General features: G+C 36.5%; 1 long non-coding RNA gene across 1 annotated transcript in view; it reads left to right on the top strand.

Moving 5' to 3' along the window:
• Positions 1–16,440, top strand: part of LOC309662437 — a 93,921-nt gene that overhangs the window by 12,602 nt on the left and 64,879 nt on the right. Inside the window, exon 1 of the long non-coding RNA XR_014264680.1 lies at positions 1–16,440. This exon is cut by the window's left edge and continues 12,602 nt beyond it. This is a non-coding gene — a long non-coding RNA (uncharacterized lncRNA).

Genomic DNA, 16,440 nt, shown 5'->3' with positions numbered 1-16,440 from the left:
GTTTCATGTCTGCTAACTCGAGGCTGGAGTTAGACTAAACATGCTCAAAATTCCTTTACTCTTAAATGCTCTGATTCTATGATCCAGCGTGGGGTGTGTGTGTGTGTGTGTGTGTGTGTGTGTGTGTGTGTGTGTGTGTGTGTGTGTGTGTGTGTGTGTATGCGTGTGTGTAATCTAAGGTTTTATTACTCTTGGAGTTTAAATGAAAGCTAGTTTATAGTATACAGAAAATAAAGTTCAGTTATATGGAGTAATCAAATAGGTAGGCAAAGGATTTTATCTAAAGTGTAAGTATTTGAAATTCTGTTTTAAATGTGAATATATGTACATTCACCACTGCAATACCTTTGCATTGTGTATTTAAATAAAAAGAATACTTAAAATTTTAATAATTCTCATGTGTATATATTATAAACAGGTTATTTTTTAAAAGTAAGTTTCTAAACTTCTCTATTCACTCATACATAGATGTTGTCTTTCCAACTTCATATGTGGTGGCTTTGGCCAGAGTTTACATATATCTCCCTCCGCACAAATTTAAATATCTAAGGCATTCTGCTCTTGAGCTGGTAACATAATAGCTTGACTTTATATTTTATTGCAACAAATTCCTCCATTTCAGCATGCTATTTTATTGAGACAAATACATAATAAACAGTGATTTAAAATGTACATAAAAGTTGCTAGATAAAAATGTTCGTGTATTTTTCTGTTACATGCAGTGTCTACAAATCTGAACCTACATTCATACATAGATTTATGCAATTGGATGAAAATCTCACAACCATATGTTAAATCCTATTCATTTGTGTGGATTAGCCTGTTCGACTGATGCAGTAGGTAGGGTTGTAGTAACTTAGCTAGTCCTTTATTCAAGACTGTCTCCACAGGGAAATCTCACAGCACTTCCTCAGCTTGTAAACATTAGCAGTCAGCCCACATCATCCAGGCTTATCCTCCAGGCAGGTGAAACTTCCCTATGACTATGGAAATCCCTCTATTTCAGGTAAAGAAAGTCAAGGATCCTTTTTAACGATTTTTCTTTTTTGGTTAATTTTTTAAAGCAATTCATAGACCTGATATAATGAATATAAAAGACGTGTCTCTCTGTCCAAAACAAGAGCAACTGGCTTTGCCAAATCCTCCAGTCATCCTAGTTCAGCAACTTCTGATGCCTCAGGAAAAGCAGAATACGTGAGAGACAACAATCAGATAGGAAAAGGGAAGGTTGCGGGAAGCTGCTCACTATTTTGCTGCTCCAAGCGTTGTCTATAATGCTTTCTCCTGTAAGATTTCTCAATGTGGTGGCTTCTCTGCCTTGTTTCTCTTTCTCCCCTTCTCTTTTTAATCCATAAAAATCTAGTTATGACACTTCCTAGTTTAATTGCGATCTCCTATTCACCAAACTAGATGGTCTCTACTCAGTTCTCAATATCTGTTTTTCTTAAGCTTTGGACACTGTTGACTACCTGCTGCTTGAATTTCTCTTGTAAGAAGCTGGTCTTCCTGGCTTTTCTTCTACATCTTTGGTCTCTCGCTTTGCGTTTTCTTCTCAATTGTTCTTTCCACACTCCTAACACGTAGACATCTCACCATCTTTTCAACCATATTTTCTTTCCTAATCCTATATTTTCTCCCTTGTTGATTTCACTCACTCTCATGATTTTAGTTATCACCTCTGTGTATGATCAAAATTTCTACTTTTAGCCCTAACTTCTCTTTCTCTAGCTTCTGATTTTCCAGTTACATGCTGAACATTTTGACTCAATGTTTACTGATACCTGAAACTTTCAACACACCCAAATATGAACTAATCTACCCTCCTAGACCTTTTCCTCAGGATGTCTTAAATTCTGTCAATGGTGCCAAGACCATCTTCCAAGGGACACTCGTTCCATGAAGCCCAGGCACGGGATTCTTAAGGTGTGTGACTCTCCTGAAATAAGTGCAAAATACTATGTTTGTATAACTTTTATATTACTTTTTCTGAAGAAAGTTTTTAGAAATTTTATCAGTGTTTCAAAGAGGTCAGATATCAAAAAAAAACTTAAGAACCACTGCTGCACTGCTGGATTTAACAGCTATTTTTCTATTTGTATATGTACACATTAATGTTATAAGAAGCTCACAAATCCACACTTTTAGATTGCTTTTGCAATCATTTTGGTCACATATCTTCACTATTATATACCAGAATAAGTTATCAGTTGTTGACTTGGTTTTGCTCAATAATAGAGAAGAAGCAGAACCTTCTCTGTCCAGAAAAGGAAGTGTTAATCTTAGGTGATGATTCAGTGTACAAAATTATGAAGTTTTCTTTACATTTAAAAAATATATCAATCATTTTATTTCTATTGCCATATATGTAATTTGGCCTTCAAAAATTGCACTGTTTATGTGTGTGGACAGCCTAGTTTTGTGGCTATCTCAAATCAGGAACTCATGTGTAAAACTAAAAGGTCAGTTTGAAATATCTAGCTGTTTGGCATCAGATGGATGAGAAGGGATTACACTCTCAAGTAAATCAACTGTTACAATATCAGGGTAACTAGTCTAAGAAAATATATTTGAGCCTTTGTTTGAAGGAATTAGATTGCTCTTTGTACAAAATGACATCAAAAGCTAAATTTATCCTCTACACACAGATTACGCTAATATTTGATTTTTTTTTCCTTTTTTTCTTTTTGTTTTCTTCCTGAGGTTTAATGACTTGTAGATATAATCTCATGATAAGAAAATTAACCACACTGTTGAGTTGCTTACTTTTCTTTTTACATGGAGTAATTCTGTTTTGCATTGACTCTCATCTCACTTATCACTATGAAATAAAGCTTATAAATTAGACTTCATTACTTATAAATTAATGTATTTATATTCTCTGTGCCAGGGACTGTTAGGTGTCGAACACAAAGGAGAACAAGACCCAGTTCTTGCTCTTAAGGAGCACAGAGTCTAACAAATATGTATCTACCTTACAAAATGTTTCTGTATTTATACTAGTATTATTACTACTATTCTTCATTTTTAATCATTATTATATTATACCTAGTCCCAGCAAAGGGCATGTATAACACTTTTTATGATAATACAGATTACTCAAAAGGAGAAATAATGTTCTCTAATATAAGCAAGATTTTCTTTATAAAGGTGCAGAAATGTTGTCAATTTTCTCCTTGAACTTCTACCCCCTTGTAATCAGGAACTAATTAATTAATTAGCTAATATTTCTAAAGTGCATTGAAGATGAGCAGCGTCATACAAATGCTAAGTATTTTAAAGCCATGTGTTGCCTCATACACTAGATAGGATTTCTTAAAGTTTGGAAAGGACAATTTGAACAAATTACATTTCATCTAAATGAAAAAGCTAGGCGTATACTGAAGGCAGGTGGTAGGCGGAAGTAGGATAAGTTGGATGGAAAAGTGCAAGTGTAATCAAAAGAAGGAGAATGATCCTTTACATTTCTCTCCATTTATCATTATCACAAGACAAAAGAGATGCATGCATTCTTATAAAACTGCTGAAAAAAGGGAATACAAATTTATTAAAATGGTATAGTATTACAATTTTTCTCATACTTACGAAATTGTTAATAGAATGAAGTCAGGACTTCCCCATAAAGGTGATTATTTTATAATGTTCTTGGAACTTAATTCCAAGGCCCAAACACCCAATTTGGAATCCACAGGATCTAGATTGGACTGCCTACATTTGTGAGATAATTATCAACACTTCCTTCATCATGGATTGCATAGCCCAAGACTATACCAATACCTGGGAAAGTAAAGGAAAGAGGAATCAAGGCCAATGTCCCACCGCTGATCAATGTAGGAAACCAGGCTCTGACGTGAGCTTTCGGACCTGATTTCTCAACCTGAGTAAATTACTCAGATAATTTATTAGACCCATACTTAGTCTTGCGGTTTTTAAGCATGAGTCATATGGGAAATTCAGCTCTCCTAGGAATTATATTTGCTTCAGTTAAAGATGGTTATTTTGGAATTTTCCATACTTCTCCTCCTTTTAAAGCCAGTGACACAGAACGTGGAAACAGAGGTCAATCAGAAAGCATTACTATTGTGCTGTTTCACTCTCCAGGAATTATTTTCCGGGTTTTCAGATTACTGCTGGTGTGGGCTTTTTTCTTGTGAATGTCTGAGGAATAGGTCTGACCCACAGAGTTCCCTTGGCTAAAGGTGTTTGGCCTCAACTCGGCGTCACTGTAGGCTTCACCAAGTGACTGCTCACAAATAGGGGATTTTATTTCCCCTTTTCCCTCCTCTGGGGCATAAATAATGGTGTCTGAAAGTATACAATTATACCTCTCTCTACTTCACTGGAGGTGGATTAAATGGTGTCATCCAATCTTTGTTACCTCATTGTAGACACTGAGGGTTGGATTTCTTTATAATCTTTCACGGAAACAAGAAACAGCAATTAAGCATACTTTCTGGACAAATAGAGACCTTTCTACAGGATTTTTGTAAAGGTAACTTCTCTGCTGGGAAGCACTCCCAGATTTTGATGCAACTTGCTTAATAGTCACAACATGTTTATTCAATCTTCTTCCTGTAAGGAAGCAAACAGCCATCAATACTGAATGCGTGGCAGGGGATCCCATAAAATTTGACAAAGGATCTTTCAGGACAGTTGTTTAAGGGACAAATAAAAATAACGAGAACGGCATTGGAGGTGGAGGTGGAGGTGGCAGGGGGAGCACTATTGTTTTTTCCTCTTGGAACTGTCATCATAGCCATAATCAACCATGCCATTAAGACTTCCAAGCAGCGAAATGCACATCTGACGTCAGGGTCTCGGAACTTTCAATAGCCCAGGCTATTCCCTTCCAAGTTATTAGGTATCAATTACAGCATGATTAGGATCATGGAGAGTGGAAGCACTCTGGGTGGTCATCCCAGACCACCAAGGATCAAAAGTGAGAAAACTGAAGTTCAAATGTCTAGTCTAAGTGGTAGGAACAGAGTGGAAAGAGAATAAGCAAGCTGAGGGAAAGCTTGGTCTGAAACTAAGCAAGAAGGTTTCTGTGAATAAGTCAAATTTTTTGGTCATCCTATTTCTAGTGTTTGGATATGTCAGGCTGGCTTAAAGGTCCAAGCCTGAGACAAACAGTGTTCCCTTTTAGGGATCCTTTATCCTCGTGGTACGAAGTGGCGGCCCATTTATTCAGGACCTGCCATAGTTTCACTCCTGATCAGGCATGGCTTTTTCAGGGCGCACAAGGACCTTTTGAAACTTTTACATTTATCAAAGACTTTAAACAGGTTCCTTTGTTTGAAATTTAACTCTCTGCATAACGGCAGCTAGCTCACCAGATCGACTCATTTGTCCTAGTGTGTTCAGAAATGCTTATATGACAGTGTACTGCTTTTCTAAGGGAAAAGGGATTTTTTAAAGGCATTGCCTTAACCCAAAGAATGGTTATGGCCAAAGTTTTATACAGATGAAGACCTGTGAAGCTCTTAGGATCAAATGTAAGAGATGAAACCCACTCTTTTGCTAAGATATGCCATGGAGGAAACTATGTCTATACGGTAGTTATGAAGAAAATCAAATCTTAAAGTCAGTTTGCCATGGCTCAAACCCTTGCTCTGCCTCTTAACTAGCAATGTGACTTTGAGATAGTCATACACTCTATGTCTCAGTTTCTTCATCCATAAAATTGGTATAATAATAATAGATTGTTGTGAGGATAAATGAGTCCAATGATTTAATTATCTGGAACAGTACCAGTTCTATATAAGAGTTAGTAATTATTATTATTCTGGATAGAGAGTGCAGTATGTTGGTTAAGAACTCTGGCTCTGGCATTAGATATAACTGTGTTCAAATCCCAGTTTTTCTATGTCCAGGAGCTTGGAGAAACTACCCAATTTCTCTGTTCCTGTTTCCTCATCTACAAAACGGATTATGAGAATCAAATCATATTAAACACATGGTATAATTGGTATAATTTCACACATGATAAATGTTAGCAATTCTTTTTCCCATTTCCCATTTTACTTGATTGTTTTTCCACAGGATCATATTATGTCATGGTCTAGTGATATCTGGATGGAAGATGTTTTTATATCTGTGTTATAAATATCCAGATTGAGGAGAACATTTTGAGTAATAAAGTAACACCAAGTGTTACAATTTGTAGAATAGTTTCTCAACTCTCCTTAAGAGTTTGATGCAATTTAAAAATTAATGAAGGCAAAATGTCTATTTAGACCTTCTGCCCATTTCTGGATTGGGTTGTGGAGATCATCTCGGTGCTTTGTTACCACCTAGAGGGGTGGGATAGGGAGGGTGGGAGGGAGAGGCAAGAAGGAGGGAATATCGGGATATATGTATACGTATAGCTGATTCACTTTGTTATACAGCTGAAACTAACACAACACTGTAAAACAATTATACTCCAATAAAGATGTTAAAAAAATTAATAAAGGAAGCTATTGCTTTCTGGATGCAAATTAGTGTTGGTTGTAAAGTAAGGTTTCTCAGGTAAAGATTTATTCCCATATTTCCGGGTCACATATTTCTAGAAAGTTTAGGCATCGGAGGCTTGTTGCTTGCTTTTCAGCAGCTCCCAGTAAATGCGATTACACTCAATCTTTGTACTGAAGTTCTCGATGCAAATGCAGGAGGCTCTTGCCTTGAGAAAAATCTTTAAAAGTTGCACAGCTCCTCAGAAGCAGAGGTTGGGAGGGAGGCATGCTTTGTGTCATACACATTAATTCAGTTGGCACATTACAATGTTAAACTAAATGACATTATTACAAAGCTGTGCTAAGAAGTGTTGACAGGTCCATATGGTAATTTTACAATGTATAATGAACACACAGACTCCTTTCTTGCAGAAATTTATAGTTCAAATCTATACCCAGGATATCCAGTTTTATTTCCAGAAACTTAAATTGACTTATTACGGTGTAGTGAATGTATAAATTAGTTCCAGTAGTTAAACTGAAACATTTCCCTACAGACTCAATTAGATTCATTAATCTGCTGTGTAGACCTGTAAACGGCCCATTGTTCTTTTCCCCCCAAAATGTCAAAAACTATTCCTCTAACTATAAAATATTCACTACAAAAACTGTTTTAAATGGTCAGAATTATTGTGTATTAGAAACCCAGAACTACAAATTATCTTATTGTGCTGGTACTTTCTTTCTCCCAAAGAAAAATAGGGTCCAGCCCTTGCCAAGTAATTTAGTGGGGTTAGTAAATGGACTCGGTGCTCTATCACACTGAAAACGCACTTATATTAGGAAAAGATCATCTTTTCCCCTGTCCAGCTGGATAAATCTGCTGGCGTGGGGCATATTGTATATGTTCCTAACCCCACAGATGTTTCATTTGGAAACTTTTGTTGACGTGCCTCCGTCTGCCTGAAGTGTGGCAGCTTATCAGTCCATTGTGATGTTCCACGGAGGCTGAGTAAAATAATACAACCTGTTAATGAATTCCATTTCAAATGATGCACACCTGTGTCTTACCTTTTTCAAAATGCCACCCTCCATGTGGGAACTAGGGAGGCCACTGCACAGCAGAGCTTTAAATACAAATTTTTTTTTTTTAAGCTATTGTTGTGGAATTTAACAAAATGAACACGCACACACACACACACACACACACACACACACACAAAACTTGTTTTATTGATTGATGAAGGTGACTGCTTTTACTTACTGCATGATATTTTTTGCTTCTGTGATTTATTAAACATTATTTCTTGTTTCAAAAACCTTTGCAACTCTTACCTCTGACTTTTATTTTTTTAATGGCTCAGCTCAAGTCTTTACAGGTTTGCATATAATGTTAACTTTGATTATGTTTTTAGTCTTGGGTAAACATGCAACAGTTCTGTTTTAAAGATGAGAGGAGGTTGCTTGGGTCCTTCTTAGACTGATACTAATGTGATTTGAAATGGAAATATTTAAGAGTCTTTTAACTGAATTTAACAGAAGACAATTTCAGCTCTTTTTAAGGGGGAAAAGGGAGCTATCTTTAAGGATATGGGAATGTCTCACAAGTCAAGAAATGAAAAACAAATGGTCCTCAGGAAAAATTTGGAACCAAGGATTCAAATAGTTCCCTTTCTCCATCTTTCTCCTGTCTTTATAGCTGTTTTATTCTTACTCATTATTACGTCAACCCTACTTTAGGTTTCTCTACTTCTCTGGTCCAAAGGGTGGACAATGTGGCTGAAAGAAACCCTGCAACTTTTACACTGTAGACTGAATCTTCTCTCATCTCAATCCCAATATTTTATTGAGGTATAGTTGATTTACAATGTTATGTTAGTTTCAAGTGTACAGCAAAGTGATTCAGAATATATATGTGTGTGTATGTATATATATATAATATATATATTCAGATTCTTTTTCAGATTCTTTTCCACTATAGGTTATTACAAGATATTGGGTATAGTTTCCTGTGCTATACAATAGGTCCTTGTTTATCTATTTTATATATAGTAATGTGTATCTGTTAATCCCAAACTCCTGATTTATCTCTCCCCCTCTCTGCCCTCCTCTATCCCCTTTGGTAACCATAAGTTTTTCTTCTATGTCTGTGAGTCTATTCCTGTTTTGTAAATAAGTTCATCTGTGTCATATTTTAGATTCCACATATAAGTGATATCATATGGTATCTGTCTCTCTCTGACTTGTTTCACTTAATATGATAATCTCTGGGTCCATCCATGTTGCTGCAAATGGCATTATTTCATTCTTTTTTAATCCCAGTTTTAGAAAGAGATTCTGATTAGTCCACATTAATCTTCAGTTCCTACCTCTGAGACAATCAAACATGACTAGGAAGAGGAGGAGGTGGCAGTAGGGGAGGGGGAGTGTTTTGCATTGGACAGAGATTATGTAAAAATGAGTTACTCTCACTAGCTGCTTGGAGAGAAAGAAAAAGATAGGTAATTCCCAGGAAATGGTGATGGTGGTAAGTGAAGGTCAGTGTTGAACTGAATACATGAACGTAATAAATATCTATCCACCTTATTTTTAAATGTCCTTCCTCTAAGGTAATTACATGTCTTCTTGTTATCTCCAAGCCCAAGATTATGTAGAAAGTTAGAGCAGTAGGTGCTCCAAAAGTAGAGATGTTGGACTTTTCCTCCAGGATGATATTTCCAGTGAGAAATATAATGTGTTGAAATAATCAGCTTCCTGTTCGCAGTCCCATGTTCATCTGCTCGCAGGACACACACAATTTTCCTGCCAACGTATAGCATAACATTTCCTTCCCCCACCCTTTCCATTTCATTAATATGGAGGCGGGGAAGGGGTGTGCCAGATTCGTCTTACAACATATTTCCCCCTAATTTTTCAACTTATCACCTCCCTTCTTGGAATCCTAGCTTTTCATGACAAATTGAAGAGTTTTTGCTTGTGCAAATCTGCTTGATGTTAATATCTGCACCTGCACTTCTGGGCTGTGGCAAAGCAGCCACACGTGCACAATAAAGGTGACTCTCCCACATCCAGGAAGGACGGGAGGCCTGAAATCAGCAAATCCAGCTCAAGCATTTTCCTGCCCTTTTGATTTGGTGATTGCTTCTGTTCAAGCAGCCTGACCCATGGCTCAGCACATTGCATTCCAATTCAAATATTTATCGAATAACTTCTATGTGCCAGGCACTATGTTACTTACTTCTAGAGATGCAAAATAAGTAACATATTGCTTTTGCCCTTATAGAGACTGCCGCCTTGATGAGGTGATAAGATAGTCTCACCAAGAACTATGGTATAAGGGACAATGTGTATGTGGTAAATAAATCTGGGGAGAGTAATAAGAAAAAAAAGTTCTTGGAAATAAGTTTAAAGGGACTAGGAATTTAATACAAGGAGATATAGGGTATATTACGTCCACTGGCATCCTTCTGTTTAGAGTCTGTTCAAAAGTGAATAGTCTTCAATAGAATATAAGTATAGAAGCCTGGCAGGTGATGGAACTGAGGGAAATTTGACTGAGGTCCCCTCTACTCTCATCACAAGGAGAAGTAAGAGAATATATGAGAGAGGAGAAAATAGGGCAAAATAAGTGGGAACAGAGCCTAATGTTGAACAGGAACCCCAATGCAGAATTGCTTCTTTACATATAAATTCAAGTCATGTTTCTAGAGGGTCTACCATTTGCCAGGAACTATCACACAGTATCTGTCCTGTCCATTTTATAGATGGATAAATTGTCTCAAAGGAGTAGAAGATTTGCTTAAGATACCAAATTAGTAGGTACTACAGCTGGAGATTGAACCCAGCATGCCGGATATACAAGATGGGAACATTCATCAGGAGAATTAAAGGAGGAGGTGGGCAAGAGCTCATGAACTTGCTTTCCTGTTAGCTGCCTGGATTTTCCCTCTCTCTTCTGTATAGTCCTTATTCCTCTAGGCAGCTCTAGTTACCAGGTTATAATCAAAGACACCTCAGCAGCAGAAATATGTTGATGTCTTCTATAGGTTCACAATTGTGTTTGACTTACTCTTTATTTCTGCTTCTCTCTCTAGTCACCTTTTAGGTTCTGCCTCTCTATCAAGATATTCCTGCTTAGGCCACTAAGAGACTATGTGATTAACCCACCAAGTCATCATCACCATCCCTATGGAATAAAGCTTTGGGCTAGACTTCTTCTAGATAATAAACCAGCCTTTATGTAGGATACTATGGGTCAGATACTCAACATGATCCAAAAAAGCTGTGGCTGAGACGGTTGGGTCATGTGACTTGACCTTCTACATATAGAAGGAATCTCTTAGAAGGGGCTCGCTATAGACAAACAAGAAGAGAAAGCTAAGAGATATTATAGTTTCAGGCACTGAAATCAGTTCAACATTCATCACAGTCTGCTCCAAGAAAAGCTGAACTCTGAGAAGTGTTCTCCTTTCCAAAATGAGACTCACTCCTTAAGCTAAATATTGTTACATACATTAGTTTTCGTCTTCCACTGCAGTAACTGGTCCACAGTAGTACTTGATTATAGCAAAGGGATTAAGAACAACACAGACTATGGATCAGGTAGCCAGCCATAGGCTCACTTCTTGGCTGCTTGTTATCCATAGGACTTTAGTAAGTTATTCAGATTTTTTATGCCTATTTTTCCTCATCTGTAAAATTGCTGTTAATATTCAATGGAGTTTACTCAAGGGTCAAGTGAAATAATATCTGTAAATTGTACATAGTAGGCACCTAACAAATGATAGACCAGTTTAAAAAATAAATTTATATTACCTTAAGATTAACAGACGCTCAGGTACAAAAGTTACTTGGAGAAAATTAAGAAAGAAACAGAAGAAATTATTTGCAAAATAACTGGTTTCAAAGACCTCAGATTTTCTGTATTTCCTGCTTTATTAAAAACGTTTTATACAGTGCCAGAACCATGGGGCCAAGAGAAAGACGTGCTTCTGTTTAGTCCCCTATTTAGTTTGCAAAAAGTATATTCTAAATCTATATTCCCTGAGTAAATATACCTTTCCCATAAAAATTTCGAAAAGAAATTCTATGATTCTTAAAAACTCAATGTGCTAATGACCACACGTAAAGATGAAACTGAATGTTAATGCCATAGTTGGTTGAGCCAAGATTTTATGCATCAATAAATGACAGTGGTACATTAAAAAAAATGTATGCAAACATAAAAGTACAAAGTCCATAAAACAAATTAATCACAGTTTATTTTTTTGGTGTGTTTAAAAAAGTATCATCGATGACCTTTCAGAAGTGAAGACAAGAAAAAGAAGTAACACTTGAGTTTTGGGGGAAAAATATTAAAAATAATCCCTTTTGATACATAAGAGCATTTGCATACCTAAAGCCAGCTTCTCAACAGTGCTGAATTTTTTTTGTGAATGATCAACTCTCTAATTAGCCAATTATCATTGCAAATAGAGAAAGGGACAAAAATCACAAACTGTTAGTAACTTAAAATAGAAATCTACAACACTGCATATGAAAGGGGAGTTTAAGCAGAATAAGAGGCTGGGGATCAGAATGAAATTGTTTTTAAACCTTTGCCAAGATAAATATAATGTTTTACAATATGGTGTCACTTTTCTCTGAGTAATGAGAGCAATTTTTGACATCTGCATGACTGTTAAAAAGCAGTGTGTATTCCATTTGTAAAATAATAAAAAGTAGTTTTGAAATGTTTCATAACCTGTATTAAAAATAATTCCAAAATATTCAGAAGCTATTTAAATGGTTTTAAGTACAATATGAATATTCACTGTCTGTATTAACTGTACTCAATGTATCTGTATCTCCAAATAGTGAATGAGACACAGGCCTAGCATTTAGAGACCAGTTGGAAATATCAACGTCTGAAATTGTAGTTAAGAAGAATCAACAGAAATTAATACAATAAGCCATCTGTAGAGTTAACCCACAATAGGAGATATTTTGTAAATGAGTCTGGGGTGTCTCCAAAAACTTACCAGGCAGATGCCAATCAAAAATAAAACTGAGAAACAATAGATGAAAACTCCAGAAATTATTCCATGCCTATGGTAATCACAAACACAAGTGTAGTGTTATGTGTAAGAGAAGAAAGTACATTCTGAATAAGAATTTGTCATTAGTCCAATACACTGCTATAAAGCAAGGACTTGGGGGGATACCTCTGTCTATTCGGAGGGTATGTTGTCCACAAAAAGATCTGCTGCCTCAGCAAGTGTATAACTGGGTCTAAAGGCTGGATAACCCTGCCCTGGACTGACTCTTGGGCACTAGCTCTTCCTATCAAAAACTATGCACTGTTTATACAACCAATCTCAGTGATCTGGTTGGATGGGTCTCTCATGGTAAATTAAAACACTGGCCTTTTGCTTTATACATTTGTTCGTTAATGTGTTGCTTAGTGTGAGTCAGACCTGGAACATATTAACCCCTGAGCGAACTGATAGAGAGAGGTTTCTCCACGTGCATAGCTGAGGTCTGAACTCTGGAGTCGAGAAGCTCCACCAAGTTACAGCTCATCTATAAACTCAACAGCCAGCAATGGCTCAATGTTCATAGGGAAAATATGTCACTCACAATGGATTATACTTCATTAAATGGGAATGTATTTAGTTTATGGCAAATGCTTCCTGCAATGCAGATACTACTAAAAATTATTAATATAAAATATTCAACACTAGACAACTAATTGAGCAACATAAAATTTGGACCTCCATAAGTGCTTTCTCTATTTTCTGATCATGTTATTTACATTACAGATTTGGCACTAACCATATATTTCCCTCAGCTGTAATATTTGCTACAAGTCTGATCTTTGCCTCTAAATTCTAATTTTTTTTGAGGACAGGTATCAATTTATCCATGCTTCCTCTCACAGACTAGTGTAGTGACTTGTGTATTGTAGGTAGGTACTCAAAAATATTTGTTGTATGAATAAAATGTCTTACAATTTGCACGTCTTATTGTGGCAGATTGTCTCTACTTTCCTGTATTTACAGCAGTCAGAAAACTTCGAAATGCATTTCCAAGAATCCCTACTACCATCAGAGGCCTTGTTAGACCCCATCAATGAAAGGTCCTTGCTCAATTCTCAAAGAGAGAAAGAGAAGTAGGCGCCATCATTGCTCTTGAGGAGCAATGGACAGATGTGAAAGCTTCTGACCCCCCTATTGAAAATCATCCATCTTGGTGCTGTGGGTAGCTGGGGTCATCAACAGTGGGTTCCTGCAGCTCCTTCACTTCCTAATTTCCTAAAATCCAGCAATGGCTTTCCCTGAACCCTTTCACGGTCCTTCCAACTGTGACACAGGCACTAGTTCTCTGTGTCAAATTCCTTTCTGCCTAAAATTTCTAGAGTAATTTCTGTATTCATAAAAGTGACCAATACACTTGAAACTATTATCTCCTTCAGTTTATCATTTCTATTGTGTCCTTATTATGAAAAAAGTTTTGAATGTTCTTTACAGAATGTGAACCTCATTAGCAGTGGAGGAAATGTCATCAGCCTCAAATTCCAATTATGCATTAGAGATCATCTTATTTGTTTCCCTTATCACAGAATCATATTACTGCACTGCCCAATCTCTGAAAACAATTTATTGGTGTATATTTTCTTTGTTCTTCTAGTTTTTTAACATGGAAGGCAAATCTACTCACGGTTATTCTGTCATGGCCAGAAGTGGGTTTCCCCAGTTTATATCTTGGAGAAGAATTAAATTCTCTTTGGAGGGGAAAATCAGTCTCTCTGGCCAGTGAGCCTATGTGTTGTATTATGTGAAAATCAAAACCCTAGTTTATGGTGGAATGCAGAGATTTGTCATAATGAAGAGTAAAGTGTTCAGTGTGTTGATGTCAAAATTTGTTACCCTGGGGGCAAAATTGTTATTATATAGTTACGAAGTACAATCAAATGTTGGCTGAGACAATGGGTGAAGGGTGAACTATTGATTTTCCTCCTGCTGGGCCCCAGAGAAAGCTGGAAAGTTGAAGAAGCCTGGTATATGAAAATATGGCAACAACAGTCCTGCAGAGGAAAAGCAAGCTGCAACTGGTTTTGGTCTGGACAAACCCTATAGACTCTAGAAGCTGTGATACCCAGTATCCAGTTGAAGCTTTTTACCCCTGCATTTAATTCTTTTCTGATGCCCCAAGCCTCTGTAACATTTTTCTTAAATATCATAGTCTCTTTTTATCTGCCTTCTGCTAGATTAGACTCTATGCTCAGATTGTAGTCAAAAGGCTCCAGAATTCCAGCTGCACTCCGGAGAAGGTGTTTTGTGGTGGTAGTATGCCACCTCTAAGGAAAAGAATAAGGATTAGAAGAGAATGGCTGGCTGAGAATATAAAGGCAAAGAGGTTGAATTGGTGGAATACGAAAGCATTCTTCAGGAATTCCCAGGTGTGTTAGGGGAGGAGACCTCAGTAAAACAGGATGTTCTTTTATTCTGGGGGGAAAAAAAGGGAAGGGCCAGTACTTATTGGGTTATCAATTGGACATTTACCCTCAAAGGCCAGAGCATTTGCTATATCTGCAACACTTTCTCAAAAAAAATAGTGGTACTAAATAAAATGAGTTTCTTCAGGACATGGCTCTCCAAGAAGTGTGAATATATAGAAATGGGAATTCTAAAAAAGTCTGAAAATGACTGGATTTTCTTTAAACATTTTAAGAAGGATTTCCTTATTATTGCTAAAACAAATTTATAGTGTAGTTTTCCTCTTTTATGAAATTAAATTGTTTTTATCTGTGATTCATTTCCATAAATACATAGATTAAATTTTTTCACAGTATCTTCTGTTATGCTTTGGTGAAATGAATACCTGGCTCTTTTACTTCTGGTCCACCTATATATTCTGCATTTCATGATTTAAATTTTGTATGTGAAGATCCATATGAAAATCTAAGTAATTATATCATTAAAATGGTGGGTGACTACCTTTCTAGGCTAGAAATACAACTTCTGAGCCAGTATGCAGTTCAAATTTCAACCAATTTTGAATTGTTGGACATCTGGGGGGCAGGGAGTGTGTGAAAACAAATCTATCACTGTGAAGGTTATGTGGTTTAAAGATAGTAGTCATTATTTCCAAGGAACCAGAGGCAGAAGTGATTTCTTTGAGGAGTTAGATACTAATTTTTTTGGTTTTTTAAAATATTTATCTGACAGATTTTCAGCTCTTAATGCCAGGGAGATCCATTCTTTTTCTCTATTTACTCTATTAAGCAGAGTAATATATCTGTTGATGATAAGGCTGTGCTGTTCCTTGGATTTTCATCAAAACTCATGAGAATATATTTAGTCCAAAATACAAGGCAACTCAACCCAAGGACAGTTCAAGCCTCCAGGTAATTTGCAACGGGTTATTCACCTAACATTCTCTAATTTCCATAATAGTTATTCTGCTTAATTTGAGTTATTTGTTATAAACTTTCTTAAAGTAAATGCATGGGAAGAAATAATTTTTTTCCTTTAATAAAAGAATGGATCAGAGGACCTTGATTAGCTGAATGTTTCTGAAAGAATAAAAGTCCTGAACAGTGTACTGTTTGCATGGGAATGACAGGAGGTACACATAGCACACCATTATTTCTTCCACTTGTACTCAGAGTGATTTCCAAAAGGGAAAAAACTTGAGCACACTCATAGAAACTTTGAATCATCGGGCATTTTTGCCTGTGACTGCCTACTTAATCCAGGAAGAAAGTGTACATTCATGAGTCAGAGCCCTTAGCTTTGTCAAGTTCACTTAAAAATGACAATGGAATATTGTAGAAAAAGAATTTGCATCAAATAATCTGGAAAATATTTGAAATAAACCAGCACTTGGTCAGTCTTATTCTCCTTCTATGTGGGTGTGAAAGAAATAGAATTGTTTCAGGAAATCTGTTTTTCTTACATAGGAATGAGCCTACCATCAAAAGAAGCTGCAAAGCATCGCATGAAAGGGGAGTCTGACACGAGTGATG

The sequence above is a fragment of the Balaenoptera physalus genome (assembly GCF_965194825.1).
Source record: "Balaenoptera physalus genome assembly, chromosome: 6".
Lineage (NCBI taxonomy): Eukaryota > Metazoa > Chordata > Mammalia > Artiodactyla > Balaenopteridae > Balaenoptera > Balaenoptera physalus.
Note: the sequence above shows the minus strand (reverse complement) of the source record. Positions and strands in the feature narration are given on the sequence as shown.